The following is a 16,154-nucleotide window of genomic DNA, read 5'->3' on the forward strand; positions in this document are numbered from 1 at the left end:
GTCAGAGTCAAATAGCTATAGTTTGGACATGGAATGTTCCCCGTAAGTCCATGTAATAAAGGCTTGTCCCAGAGTGGCATTATACATGGTAATAGAGCTTTGGAGAGATGGGGTGTTACGGGTAGCCCTTGGGACTTTGGAGGCACACCATTAAGCAGATGTGGAACCCTGCATTCTTCCTCTCTTGCTTCCTGACTGCAAATTGAGTGGTTTTCTCTGTCTTGCTGTGGTGTGCTCATGACTGCTCCAAAGACTGGAACCTTCATGACTATGTGCTAAAAATTTCTCTTTGTGAGTTAATTATCTCAGGTATTGCTTTATATAGCACAAAGTCAAACAATGTGCTACCTTAGCTAAAAATCTGTACCCTGCTGTAAAGGAACAGATTACCAACTACACAATTAGGTGGTCATACCCACCTCTGGAGATTCAGATCCCATCACAGTTCTTGGGGAAATTAAAAATTGAGTGTCGTTCTTTTTCTTGGCACACTCTAGGAGGTCAGTTAAGCCAAATGAAGCTGAATATCTCCTTCCAGACACGACCTATCAGAAATTTACTGAAGTGGCTCATGACCACAAACTTTGTCCTTTCTGTGAGATAGATGTGCATGGTTACAGATATTGCTGCTGATGTTCTGGGTGAATATGGAAGGGTTATGTACTCTGAATCAGTGCCCAGATCAGTAAACATGGTTTTCTCATGAAGCAAGGTGTCTTGGTCCACAGCAGAGTGCTCCTGTTATTGATTGGGGGTCAATCTTTTTATTCCTATTTATTAACATTATTCTGTTTATTAACAAATAAATGACCATTGTTATAGACCAAGGGGAACTGGAGAGAGGAAGCACAAGTCTGTTCAGGATGCATTGTGGATGTCAAGCTGAGTGTTCTCAACTTGGTTATTGTTTTAAAGACACACGGATACAGACACACACACACACACACACACACAGAGAGAGAGAGAGAGAGAGAGAGAGAGAGAGAGAGATCCCTGGACTTACAGATACTACTACTGTGCCTTGGCAGTTGGGGCCCAAAAGAGCTAGCAGAATCCAAAAAACTTTCAATCTCACTAAAGAAGATGATGTCCACCAATGCTGTTAGAAATCCCTCAAAGAAAGAAAGTAAGAAGGCCAAGACCAAATCACCCAAGATTCAACATCTTGTTACTCACATGTCCTGCAACACACATGCTGATGTATTGCTCTGAAGAACCCAGGCACTAAGAAAAACAAGGAGCAGGCTGAGGAATCTGCTAAACTTTTGGCCAAGAGAATAAAGGAAGCCAAATAAAAATAATTTTAAAAATGCCAGGAACGCATTGCCAAGAGACGGGGGCTGTCCTCGGTGAGAGCTTTCACTTCTGAGTCTGAGTCCAGTCAAAACTAAATCTTTAAGAGTAACAAATAAATGAACAAACCTTGGAGTAGAGGGAAGCAAATGTCTTTGTCTTACAAATCGAACCACTACAAAGACAGAAATATACCTCTGAAAACCTACCCTATCTATCTCAGAATACCTTCAGGTATTATTAAAATTAAAAAAGAAAAGAAAAGAAGTAGGAGAAGCGAGATGGCTAAGTGGATAAAGGTATCTGCTACCAAGCTTGATGACCTGAGTTTGATTCCTGGTGAACCACACGGTGGAGGGAGAGCCCACCCCAGGGGTCACCCTGATTCCACACACCCACTGTGCCACTACCCCAAACAAATGCTTTAAAAACATTGAAACTGAGTCTGCTTAAACAGAAGGTCAGGGATGTGGTCATCCAAACAGTGCCTGTCCAGGTCTGTCCCACCTGCCATTGATGAGCTGTCTGGAATTCAGGCTCATCCTGCAAGGTGGTCTGACAAGTTATTGAACTGTGTTATTAGAGCTGTGAGGAACCTCTCTTCAGGGAAGAGATTTCTTCCCACTGTCTGGTTTCAGGCTTCAACCTTTTCCTTCTCCCAGCAGGAGATGCCTGGAGAAAACTCCAGTTTCCTGGAATCCATCGTTTCAATGGTCTGAAAGCCAGATTGGGGGACACAAGTGTCTCATTAGAATTGACTCCTTCCCTCCAGGCCAGTGACAAGTTTGCTGTGTAGATTCCCACAGGGAAAGGAGTTCTAAAGGTGGCATTGTTAGCCTGCTCTGTCCTTGTGTGACCAGCATACCAAGGAACAGCTGATTTCATATCCGCACGGGAGGCAGGTTCTCAAGTCGATAACACAAGTTTGCCCCAGTTCCCAGCATGCCTGACTGGGAGGCAGTGGCCCTCTAGATAATCCCTATCTGAATGTCCTTCCTGGTCTTGGCCCACTTTCTTTCTTTCTTTCTTTTTTGGTTTTTCAAGACAGGGCTTCTCTGTGTGGTTTTGGCTCCTGTCCTGGATCTCACTCTGTAGACCAGGCTGGCCTTGAACTCACAGAGATCCGCCTGGCTCTGCCTCCCGAGTGCTGGGATTAAAGGCATGTGTCACGACCACCTGGCCTTGGCCCACTGTCAACAGAGGCCATGGTGCTAAATGTCTTTCTTTCTTTACTCATTGGACATCATCAGCCAGGGATGTTTCTTTGTCTTGGATGGAGATTCCTCATGTGGCTGTGGTGGATTGTTGACTGACAGTAACTGTCTCTCGTGCCTTTAGCCTCTAGGGTAGCCTGGGGCTTCTGTCATTGATTAATCCTGAAGTCAAGAACATTAAAACAGCCAGCGCCTCAGAGCTTTTGACCCAGTTCCAAATAAGAGGATCCAGGACGGTGGCGTATGACACCTACAGGAGACTGTAAACAGACTACAACAGCACTGAAGGACTTTGTAGAGTGTAGTTGCTGTTAAATGCTAAAACCTGAGAGTTCTTAATTCATTCCTTCAGAAGCTCTTAATTCATTCCTTCAGTCAACACATCACTACACAGTACCTTGGAATTTTTTTTTTTTTTTACAAAGTGTAGGAATTTCCCAGAAATTAATATTATATGAGGAAAGTTTGTTCCACCTGAGAAACTAGAGAGCGTTCAGAGAGTGGCAGGGGTCCCTATAACCTTGCCTCACGTTGCTGGTATTGGAGTAAAAATCTCAGCTGGGAGTCCAGCACAGGAATGCTCTGGGTGGTTGAGCTTGTTCTAAAGGTAACAATCTTAGCTAGCTCTCCTCCAGGCCAGGTGCGCATGCAAAGTCAAGGAATGAGCCTGTACCTGAGAATGGCTTGGAAGTGTGATGTTTACAAACACAAAAACATACAATTTAGCTTTCAAGAAAAAAATGCCATAAAAAAAAAAAACAACAACAACAAGAAAAGCCCCAGGTGGTGGTGGCAGTGCACGTCTTTAATTACTGCACTTGGGAGGCAGGTGGAACATATGTGCATTTGAGGCCAGCTTGATCTATGGAGCAGTTCCCAGACAGCCAGGGCTACACAGAGAACCCTGTCTCAAAAAACAAACAAACAAACCAAAAGAAGAAGAAGGAGGAGAAGGAGAAGGAGAAGGAGAAAAGAAAAAAGAAAGAAAGAAGGAAAGAAGGAAAATGATCATGAAATAAAAAGGCTGAAATTCTTGGACACCTTTACTTTATCTATATTGCATGGCTTATTTTATAGATAAAAAGAGTTTATTAAGATATGATATGATCTAGTTATTGATGTATCCAACCGTCTTATTAAATAAGAAACACAGAAACAATGTAAAAGAGAAAGCCGAGAGGTCAGAGCTCAGAGCTAAAATCTCACCCTTCCTCCTGCTGTCCCAGCTTCACGAAAAAAGACCTACTTCCTGTCGGGTCGTTTTTTTATAGTATGTTGTTCTGCCTTCTCATTGGTTGTAAACCCAAACACATGACTGCCTCGTCACTGTCTGAATGTACAGCCCCCTAGGTCTTAAAGGCATATGTCTCCAATGCTGGCTATATCCCTGAACACACAGAGATCTTATGGGATTAAAGGCGTGTGCCACCACTGCCACACTCTTGCTATGGCTCTAATAGCTCTGACCCCCAGACAACTTTATTTATTAACATACAATCAAAATAATAATTCAGTACGATTAGATTACCACCACATTTCCCCTTTTCTATTTTAATAAAAAGAAAAAAAGCAAAAGGTTATAACTAACAAAAGAAAAACTATATACAAAAGTACAATAACTATATACAATATATACAAGTAATAAATACCTAAACAGGTATTTGACAAATCAGAGAAAACAATTCCATTATCTATCCTATTTTGGTAAATCCAAGATGTATCTAATGCACTTTCTATCCTAATTAATTTTCAACTATAACTAACTAATCTTCAACCATAACTAACTAATCTTCAACTCCCTCAGAGACCCAAGAAGGGAATAATATTAGCTAACAAAAATAAAAACAGGAAGTGCATGCAAGCAACTTCCAAAAAATTTTGTGAGTTGACAGAAACAGCCAGCTGCCTGGGCAGTCACCTGAGGTTTCTCCGCAGTGTTGGGGCATCATCTTCAGCCTATAGGCTTAGTGTATCTGACAGACTTATTTGTGAAGTAGGATGTACACAAGGTCAACAGTTCAACCTCACATTGGGTGAGAGCAGTCCACGTACCAGAAACACCTGAATTCCACTAGTGTCCTGTCATGATTCAGGATTTTAAATTCTGGAAATTGTTGACAGTTTTTTAATTCAGCTGTCCATTCTTCTTGGCTGTGTATATATGGCTTCATCTCAGCATCCCCTTCTTCTCCACATCCCTCTATTAAATGCCAGTCTACTTTTGAGAGGCATGAGCTTTCAGCTGCTGTTCCATTGTACAACAGAATCCATCGGCCCTCTGCCTGTTAAGCTGCCTTCAAAGAAAAGGGCACTGTACCTTTTCCGGATGCGAAGGCCACTTCAGGGATGGGGCCATATTGTCCTGGCCTCAGAAGATGCCTTTTGATAAAGCCATAACCACACTTATTTTGGCAAGAATCAGTAGTCCCTTGTTTCGTGATCTGTCTGTCTATTTTGTCCTGTTGATTCGAGGATACTTTGTTGTCCAGTGGCTAACTTTTGCCAGAATGAAAGTTGACTCCATATGCAGTTTCTTCAATGCCCATATTTTCTCTAAAGTAGATTGGTACTGCCAGGAGCCGACATGTCTCAAAAAAGAAAAATTTTCTAAGTTATTAAAACATTTTAAATGCCATATTCTGTAGATCTCTGAAGGGTTTGAAGATGACCTGTCTAAAACATCTCTGCTCAATTTTTAAAACATATCTAATATGACTACAAGTTCTATGATAATGTCTAACTACTAGCTTTCATTTCTTTATATCCTAATAGTTGATAATAATAACATTCAAGGATCAGAAATTTGCATTACATTGTTAAATGGATGGAATAAATACAATTAGAAATATACATATAGCATTTTCTAACAATATCAGTTTCAAATTTGTATACAATATAAAACAATTCAATCCAATGTAAAGTATTTAAAACTAGTAATTGTCTTTTTCTTTTCTTTCTTTCTTTTTTTTCTTTCTTTTTTTTTTTAAACAAGAACCTTAAATCTAATCTCCTTTGCTTAGCCTTTTTCCTAACCCTTGACAATAACTTGTAACCAACCCCCCTAAATACTGAAAATTATCCCAGACCCAAAACCCATTAAAAAAACCAAAAAACCACCCGCCCCACACCACCTCTTTGGGAATGTGGGCGTCGTATTCTTAAAATTGCTTCCTGCTGGGTATGGGCGAAGTTTTCTTTATCCTGAAAGAAAAATTTTAGGTTAATTGTCAAATTCTAGGAGAGGTAACTATATCCTTCATTATCCAGTCTGTGTATAATGCCAAAGTTCAGGGTTTATCTCAAGTCCTTATTCAAGTAGTCTTTGAGACTGGATCATCTCAGCTAGTCATCTCAAATTTGCTCTGAGCACCTTGTAGTTCAAAGCTGATCTATGGATGATGTTTGTCAGCTTAATGATATTATTATTGTCCACGTGGAATTGTTGTTGTTGTGGGCCCCATCTTCTTTCTGGAGACTTCAGTTGATGTTAGGCCTGGCCGTGATTTCCTGCAGAAAACTGATAAGAGACTCGAACACAAAAACATATATATGCAGCTAGCCTTTTTTCTAGAATTAGTTAGTACTCTATGTGACCATTCATATCTTAACAAAGTTTAAAATGTATATATATATTAATCTTGTAAATTTTGATATAAAATTTATACTTTGAGAAAAGTTTAAAGAATCAGAATAGAATCAAAGAGTTGAGATTAGTAATAGAATAGTCCCTTAATTAATTTTGCTTTTGTCCTGTACCATAGCAGAAGATGGCTCTTATTCTGGCATGATACAGGGAGTTTGCATTTTCCTTTTAACAACATGCTTGAGTTTAAAGAAGGAGAGAGCCATTCTCCAACTCCAAAGTCAGCTTTAAATTTTAATTGAACTGGGACTATTAGAAAACCAATAGTGTTAAATCTTTAGAGAAAAGCAGAAACAAACATTTAGGAAGACATAAAAAATTTTTTAGATAATATATACCCATACACCGTTTCACTCTGTTTCTTGGGATAGATGATTTGTCACTTTTCTTCAGTTGTCTCATTTGTCCAGTGTTCTTCAGATTCCTTAACCTTCATTCTCCTAAAAGACAAAAACAAAAACCTTTCCCCAAGACTAATTTTGGGGATGTTTCCTTTTGACAAGTTATTATCTGATTAAATGAAAAGGCATGTGTTATTGATACAAGTTAGTTTAAATTGGATGTTCATGCTGGTTGATGAACTATCACCTCCTCAATTAAGAGGTCTCTCTTGTTCAAATCGAACCTTTATCAATTTTGATGGTACCCACAGCTTATCTTCTCCTGTAGAAACAAAAGCAAAACCTCGTCCCCAATGTAATACATACCCTGGTTTCCATTCTGAGGTCAGCACATCCTTAAAGTATATAGGCTGATTTAATTCTGTAGTTTTTTCTATTATCCAATGTCTCTCTGCAGCTGTTGTTCCTTTCTCATTGGCATTCAGAAAATTCAAAGTTAGAAGAGCATTATGCAGTCTATTTCTGGGGGTTTTTGTTACCCATTTCTGTTTGTTTAGCATATCCTTTAGAGTTCTGTTTGATCTTTCTATAACTGCTTGACCTGTAGGATTATGTGGTATGCCTGTAATATGCTTTATATTGTAATAAGCAAAAAACTGTTTCATTTTAACAGAGACATATGATGGAGCATTGTCAGTTTTGATTTGTGCAGGTATACCCATGATGGCCATAACTTCTAGCAAATGAGTGATTGCAGAATCAGCCTTTTCAGAACTCAAAGCAGTTGCCCATTGAAATCCTGAAAAAGTATCAATGGTGTGGTGTACATATTTCAGTTTTCCAAATTCTGCAAAGTGAAACACGTCCATCTGCCAGATTTCATTTCTCTGAGTACCCTTTGGGTTACATCCTGCTGGTAATGGCGTTTGATTGTAGAAGGAACAAGTAGGACATTTCTTTACTATTTCTTTGGCTTGTTGCCAGGTTATGGAAAAATCCTTTTTTAAACCTTTACTATTAACGTGATGTTTTTTATGAAATTCTGAGGCCTCCAGCACATTTCCTATCAATAATTTATCAATCTCATCATTGCCTTGTGCTAGAGGGCCTGGCAGACCAGTATGGGATCGAATGTGAGTTATATATAAAGGATGATTCCTTTTCCTGATTGTATCTTGTAATTGAATAAATAGTGAAGTTAATTCTGAAGCATCAGGGATAAATTCTGCAGTCTCAATATGTAACACCACTCTTTCAGCATACTGAGAGTCAGTTACTATGTTGAGAGGTTCTGAAAAATCCATTAATACCAATAGAATAGCATACAATTCTGATTTTTGAACTGAATTATACGGACTTTGAACCACTTTACTTAAATTTTCTGATTTGTAACCTGCCTTTCCTTCTTTGTTGGCATCTGTATAAAATGTACGAACTCCAGATATGGGTTTTTGCCGTACAATTTGAGGCAAGATCCATTCAGCTCTCTTTATAAGATCAATTCTATTGCTTTTGGGATATTTGCTGTTAATTTCTCCCAAAAAATTACTGCAAGCTCTTTGCCAACGTTCACTTTCTGTCCATAATTTTTCAATGTCCTCCTTAGTTAATGGTATGACAATTTCTGCTGGGTCTATGCCTGCTAATTGACGAAGTCTCAGTTTTCCTTTGTAAATAAAGTCAGAGATTTTTTCCACATAAGTTTTTAATTTTTTATTTGGTTTATTTGGTAAAAATATCCATTCCAATATAATATCTTCCCTCTGCATTAATATTCCAGTAGGAGAACGCCTAGAAGGTAAAATAACCAAAATGCAATCCAGCTTTGGATCAATACGATCCACGTGTCCTTCATGCACTTTCTTTTCTACCAAGGCCAATTCTTTCTCAGCTTCAGGTGATAATTCTCTTGGACTATTTAAGTCCTTGTCACCTTCTAAGGTTTTGAACAAATTAGTTCATCATTTTTTACCCCAACAATAGTTCATAGATGAGAAATGTCTCCAAATAATCTTTGAAAGTCATTAAGAGTCTGTAGTCTATCTCTCCTAATTTGCACCTTTTGGGGTCTAATTTTTTGTAGCTCTATTTTATATCCTAAATAATTAATAGAATCTCCTCTTTGTATCTTTTCAGGAGCAATTTGTAATCCCCAGCAAGGCAAAATTTTCTTTACTTCTTCAAACATTATTTCTAAAGTATCTGCATTTGAGTCAGCTAGTAAAATATCGTCCATATAATGATAAATTATAGATTTAGGAAATTTTTTACGTATCACTTTCAATGGCTGTTGCACAAAATATTGGCACAGAGTTGGGCTATTCAACATTCCCTGTGGGAGGACCCTCCATTGAAATCTTTTAACCGGTTGAGAATTATTATAAGTAGGCACTGTAAAAGCAAATCTTTCTTTGTCTTTTTCTTGTAAGGGTATTGAAAAGAAACAGTCTTTTAAATCAATAACTATGAGAGGCCATCCTTTTGGTAACAGAGTAGGCAAAGGCATCCCAGATTGTAGAGAGCCCATTGGCTGAATTACTTTGTTAATTGCTCTAAGGTCTGTTACCATTCTCCATTTACCAGATTTCTTTTTAATAACAAATACAGGAGAATTCCAAGGGCTGGTTGATTCTTCAATATGCTGAGCATTTAACTGTTCTTCTACCAGCTCTTCTAAAGCCTGGAGTTTCTCTGTTGTTAAAGGCCATTGCTGGACCCATACAGGCTTGTCTGTTAACCATTTTAAAGGTAGAACTGTTGGTGTCTTTGGAAGATCATCAGTTATTGTGCCCTGTTCTTGTATAATATGGGTGGCTGGTGACCACTCATTAGAACAATATCTTCTAATATTTCTCTCAGTAACATGTGCTAGTTTATGATTTGTTTCTGAGATTGGAGGGATGTTAATCTGAGTATTCCATTGTTGCAACAAGTCTCGACCCCACAGGTTCATAGTTATGTTAGCCACATATGGTTTTAATTTTCCTCTCTGTCCTTCTGGACCTATACATTCCAGCCATCTTGCACTCTGTTTCACCTGAGATAATGTCCCAGTTCCTAATAGTTGAACGTTTACCTCCTGAAGAGGCCAAGCTGGATGCCAAAATTCTGGTGCAATTATGGTAACGTCCGCACCTGTGTCTACCAGACCAGACAACAAAATACCATTTATTTTTATCGTTAATTTTGGTCTCTGTTCATTAATAGAAGTTTGCCAAAAAATTTTCTTTATGTTTTCTCCTGAATTTTCTATTCTCTCTGTTTCATCATCCTGACCAGCATGATTTATTCCAATAGGCATTTGGTTATTTAATTGCTCTCCAGAGCAGGCATTTCCTCTATGGTTGCAGGAAAGGTTTGAACTGGATTTGCACTGGGGGCCTGCGCGAGGCCCCTCTGGGAGTTTCCCGAAGACTGAGGCAAAGGATTACCCTGTCTGTCCTTTGTTGATCTACATTCATTGGTCCAGTGTTTTCCCTTACCACACCTTCTGCATACTCCAGAAGGAAGGGGCATTCTGTTGCCATTGTTCCTTGAAGAAACATTGTTTCTGGAATGACCTGTCTACAGTCCCTTTTCAAATGTCCTTGCTTTCCACATCCAAAACATCTAACACTCCTCAAACCTTTTGAAATTACTTCTCCTACCCATGTATCATCATGCTCATCAGCTTCAACATTAATTGTTTCTCTAATCCAATCTTCCATAGGTGCAGATCTTGCCCTTAATGGCCTGATTATTCTTTTGCATGCTGCATTCGCATTCTCAAAGGCCAAAGATTCAATTATTGCCTTACCAGCTTCTGAATCCGAGACCATTCTCTTTACTGCTGAAGCCAGTCTTTGTAAAAAATCTGTAAAAGACTCTTTTGGGCCTTGCTTCACCTTTGTAAATGACTCAGATTTTTTTCCTGGTTCCTCAACTTTGTCCCATGCATTCAAGGCTGCCGTTCGACATAAAATTAGGGTTTGGACATCATATAAACATTGTGTTTGTGCTGAAGCATATTGGCCTTCGCCCATAAGCTGATCCTGGCAAACTTGTATTCCTTTATCCCTCCATTGTTTTTCTATGTTTTTAGCCTCCTCCTTAAACCAAGTCAGAAATTGAAGTCTCTGGCTGGGTTCCAGAACACCTTGTGCAAGGTCCTGCCAGTCCTGTGGTACTATCCTATTATATGTTGACCAAGAGTTTAACATTTGCTTTACATATGGGGAATGCATGCCATAAGATACTATTGCCTCCTTAAACCTTTTTAAATCCAACAATTCAATTGGAGCCCAATTATTTTGTGTAGCCATTTGATCAGGCATCTGCTGTACAGTTACAGGATAAATTAAGGGTGACTGTGTGAAAATAGGCTTTCTTTCTGCAACCTTATGATCCCGACTTGAAACAACTTCACTGTTAATTTCTTCTGTCTGAATTTTTACAGGTTTAACAAGTTCTTCTAAAGCTGTTATCCTGGCACTTAAATTGACTATCTTTTTAAATATTAAAATGTGGATTATTATAGTGATAAGGTGCATAATTCCACCAATACTAATATTATATAGTTGTTCCATTGCCAGACTGCCTAAAATTTCGAACAAAAACCAATTTTCTTCCAATGTACACATAAAACCCATTTGTTTTTTAATGTGGAAAAAATTCTCTTTTAGATAGTTTCCTTTAAAATATCTGATATGTTATGACTTACCAAATCTGCGTAGAACAGTAGAAATCCGAGGGGATTTTCAAAGCAGCCACCTAGTGTCCCAGGTGTAAATCCAAAGAGAAAGAGAGAGAGAGAGAGAGAGAGAGAGAGAGAGAGAGAGAGCAAGAAAGCGTAGCTGGCTAAAGTTTAAATGCAGCCACGTGTTCCCTCTTGTGCCGAGTCAAGGCTTGGGTCTGGCTTCCCTAAGCTCCGACCACGTGCGTTGGCTTTACAGGCAGGGCCCTGTTCGGCAGGGCAACTCTGAGTTGTTTGTAGCACCGGCTTTAAGCAAGCAGGATTTAAGCAAACAGCTCACCGATAGTCCAGCCTGAGGTCAAGCAGAACTAGACCCAGGCTAAGAAGCCACTGCTCGGACTAAGAAGCCGATCGCCGCCGGCCGCCGCGTGCCGCCTGCCGCCCTTGCGGGAAAGCGGACCTGCCGCCAAGCCAAGCAGTTTTTAATGGATTCTTGTCACGTTGGGCGCCAGATATTGATGTATCTAACCGTCTTATTAAATAAGAAACACAGAAACAATGTAAAAGAGAAAGCCGAGAGGTCAGAGCTCAGAGCTAAAATCTCACCCTTCCTCCTGCTGTCCCAGCTTCGCGAAAAAAGACCTACTTCCTGTCGGGTCGTTTTTTTTATAGTATGTTGTTCTGCCTTCTCATTGGTTGTAAACCCAAACACATGACTGCCTCGTCACTGTCTGAATGTACAGCCCCCTAGGTCTTAAAGGCATATGTCTCCAATGCTGGCTATATCCCTGAACACACAGAGATCTTATGGGATTAAAGGCGTGTGCCACCACCGCCACACTCTTGCTATGGCTCTAATAGCTCTGACCCCCAGACAACTTTATTTATTAACATACAATCAAAATAATAATTCAGTACAATTAGATTACCACCACATCTAGTAGCTTCAGTTCCTTATTCTTTATTATGAAGAGTGTGTACATTTCATTTTATCTTACAAATCAAACACATTTTTATCTGCCTGCTTGCACATAACACAATGTACTGTGTATGAAATAGACAATGTACAGAAATGTGTATCACCCAGGTCCCTCTTCATTAGAGTCTAGTTACAGGCAGCGGGACTAACTGATAATAACCTCTTATCTTTGGGAAGATAAAATACATTTTTCTCCTGGTAGAAAGCAAATGTTAAATATGTGATGGATTTAAACTCCCATATAGAAATCAAGATGGTTAGTGTCTGTTCACCTACTGCAGTAAAATGAAGTGATGTGTGTGGTTTTTTGTTTTTGTTTGCTTGTTTGTTTGTTTTAATTATTAAGCAGAAAGAGTTTTTTTTTAAACTTACTTTAAAATTAAGTTATGGAAATTCCCCATTTTCACTAACTTTTTGTAATTAAGATGGAGAGGACCCAGTCTATGATTCATGAATGGGTTAAAATCTGCAATTGAATTTTAACTACTTGAGAATTGCTGGCTGGCAGGTGAGGGACCAGACTGGACATGACCCTGGAGGAGGAGTTACCTGCAGGGAGAACCTGGAAACTGTCCTGCCCCAGGGGCATCAGGCTGTACATAAGAAGGAGAGATGGAGAGCTGGGCACCCAGAGAGGCAGCCTAGTCCTCTAGGGTACAGGGTAGGGAGGGGGTGACTCTTCAGTCAGACAACTGCCCCCCCTGCAGTCTTCAGCGGCCTGTCCCAGGCCCCAGCAGCCCCTCCTGTGACTATGGAGATGGAGGAAGTCCCACCACCCTCAGTCAGAAGGAAGCAAGACTAACTGGGCTGTTAAATGCATCTGAATTGGTAGCCATGACAGAGGAGTGAGTGACAGGGAGATGACGTAAGTCTCTGCTTACCCAAGACCAGAGAACCAGGAGCACAGAGTTCCCAGCACCAGAGATGGATGTCCTCACCGAGCAAAGCTACCAAGTTCACACTTCCCCAACTTCCATCAGATCTAGGCCCTGATGGATGGAATGTCTATCTGCCTGATCGGTCAGGATGTTTCTTCGATACTCAGTCTCCTCATTCATACTAATCCCTTCTGCAAACAGCCTCACAGACACAGCAGAAGAGTATCTTCACAGCTGTGTGGGCATCCATTTGTCCAGTCAAACTAACACAAAAAATTAAGCATCTTATTTTATGATAGAAACCCTGACCCTGAATATCAATTCATAACACTGAGCTAGAGGGGAAGAGTAGATCTTAACTGCCAGCAGCCCATCTTTTAACTGTTCACCAGAAATTGGCTAAGCCCTGCGGAGATTTTGGACAAACAGTTTTACACGGGGAGATTTGTAGGCCTTGATCCATCAAGCGGAAACAGGTACACACAGTAACAATTAGCCAAGAATGAAGGCAAAAAGCATCAAAGAGTCATTGTAAACTTCAAAGGCACCAAGACATGGAACAGTGGACTCCAGTGCTTCCATGACACATGAAAGGGGCCACATGTCTTCCTGGTGACACTGTCAATGTACTCATAGAACAGGCACATAATCTCTGCAAACACCACACAACTGTTCTTTTCGTGTGCCCCAGACTCTGTCCTTTGGGGATCATCGAAAACCCAGGAACCAAAGAAAAGGGAGACAACACAATTAAAGGCAACCGTACTGGTGTAAAGAAAGCTAAAGGTTAGAGGTACCCCGTAGCATGAGAAGGACTAGGAAAATCGTGCTTTATCTACAGGTATGATTACTAGATAGCAGCTAAGTCTCATGAATGTACATGTAAGCGAAATGCTGATACATCCCACTTTTTAAAAATAGACACTGCTGGGGGCTAGAGAATGGCTTACTGGGTAAAGTGCTTGGCATGCGAGTGTGAGGATCTGAGTTCGGATCCCTAGTATCCACTTTAATAAGGCAGACTTGGGCTGGGCACCTGTAATCCAGGCCTGGGAGACAGGGACAAGAGGATCCTAGAAGTTCACTCACTAACAATTCTAGCCAACTAGAGGTTCAGATTCAGTCAACGACCTGTCCTAAAACTTAAGGTGGAGAACAATAGAGAAAGGCACCCATTGTTGACCTCTGGTCTCCACATGTTCACACACAGACACTTGCAACTAACACACACATGTATGCACACACACCATATACATATACATCACACAGAGAAGGGGGGAGGGAAGAAGGAGACAAACAGAGAGAGACAGAGAAAGAGAGAACAGACTATGGTCTTTCTTTTCCTTTCATTTCTTTCTTGGGCAGGCAAGGGGGTCCCAGCCAGGGCTCTGTGGGTGCTAGGCAAATACTCTCTACCAATGAGCCACACAGCCAGCCCCAAAATGTTTTAAATAGAAGGTTAAAGCCAGGATGAGCAGATCTTGTAGGGAACAGAGGAAGCCCTAAGTGAGCGAGGTCCTGAGTGAATGTTGTTTTGATACGGGCGCAGCTACATTGAGAACTACAAGACCTTGGACCCATGAGACTATTGGCAGAACCATTATGGCTCAGATTCAAGAGGAACATAAAAGCTTTTCTTGGGGTCAGAGTCTTTATGAACAATTGATCAGCGTGTTCAAAGACTAGCAACTGTAGCTTCCTCCTCCAGGATGTTCACAGCCTAAGACTGTATGATTACAGTGACCTCCAATCTAGACTAGCTCACCCCACCCCTGTGCTCTACCTAAAAAACAAGCTGAGGATCCAGGTTATAGTGGTGGCAGAACCCTACCGGATCCTAGCGTCACTGTATGTGTGTCTGTCCTTTCTCCGTTCCCTCACTGCCCCAGTCAAGGTTCTGGGACCCAAGCCACACTGATCCTGGCAAGAATGTATGTGCACAGATTAAAGCAGGCATTATTAAAAGTCAAGAGAATCTGAAGTGATGTGGTTAAATAGACATTTGTCAAGTCTCTACTATGATCTGGGCATTTTCTAGGCCCTGAACACTAGAATACTAATGAACAAGAAGAAACCAAAATACATGCAATTTTGCCATTATCATCCATAGGCAGAAGCACACAATAAATGTGAACAGTAAGGTACGCAATATGCATACTTTCCACCAATGTGTAACTCCCATGCAATAAATGTACAGCTCTTCAGTGTATACCTATGTGAATTTGCTCTCTGTATTCTTCACGTAATTACCATCCAGATCTAGGTAAGGGATGTTTCTAGCACTCCACAAGTTCCTGTCAATAAACAACCCTGCCAAAATCAACATGCGTTTGACCCAATCACACTTCCCATCTAAATGGAATGATAAAGGATGTACTTTCCATGTGTGTGAATCAACATTATGTCATTATCAACATCGGTCAACATTTTGTCACGGAGATCCATCCATGCTGTGGTGTAGAGCATTGCCCCGTTTATCTTATGACATACTATTTCATTACATGATAATGGCTTTATATTAGTAAACTACACTAGATTTATTAATTTCCTGCTGGCGAAATTGAAAACTAAGCTACTTCCCACATCCTTGCATAAGTCTTTCACAGCTTTTGGAAGACAACAGCACAGGGAGACAGTCCTGGGTGAAAGGTCTACTTGCTCAACACGAGTTGACGTTGTCAGCGTTCCAAAGTGGTTATACTCCCAGCAATACACAAGTTCCATTACTTCATAAATTACCAGCTGTTGTCATCCTGTTGGATCTTAGCCATTCTAGTCGGGTCTATACTTGGATATTACAGTGTTTACCATGACTGGGGTTTGTTGTGACTTTACAAACTAGTAGGCTACTTGGATATTCACTTTTAGGAAATGCCTGTTCAAGCCTTGATGGGTTTTGCAAGTTATCTTTCTGGATATATTGTTTCTGGATAAGCAGTCTTTGTTGAGTAGCCATATTCTCCCAACCAAGCCTGGCCTGAATGCCTACCTGTAAAGCAGCTCATTCTGGTACCATGGATGGGAATCACTGAGATCCTGAAGGAATTTCCCAGGGGTTCACTCTTTGGTGTGGTTTGAAATCACTTTGGGAGTATGTGACGCAAACGAAGAACTGGTGATGAAGGAATCTGAGT

Source organism: Peromyscus leucopus, chromosome 6 (assembly GCF_004664715.2).
Source record: "Peromyscus leucopus breed LL Stock chromosome 6, UCI_PerLeu_2.1, whole genome shotgun sequence".
NCBI lineage: Eukaryota > Metazoa > Chordata > Mammalia > Rodentia > Cricetidae > Peromyscus > Peromyscus leucopus.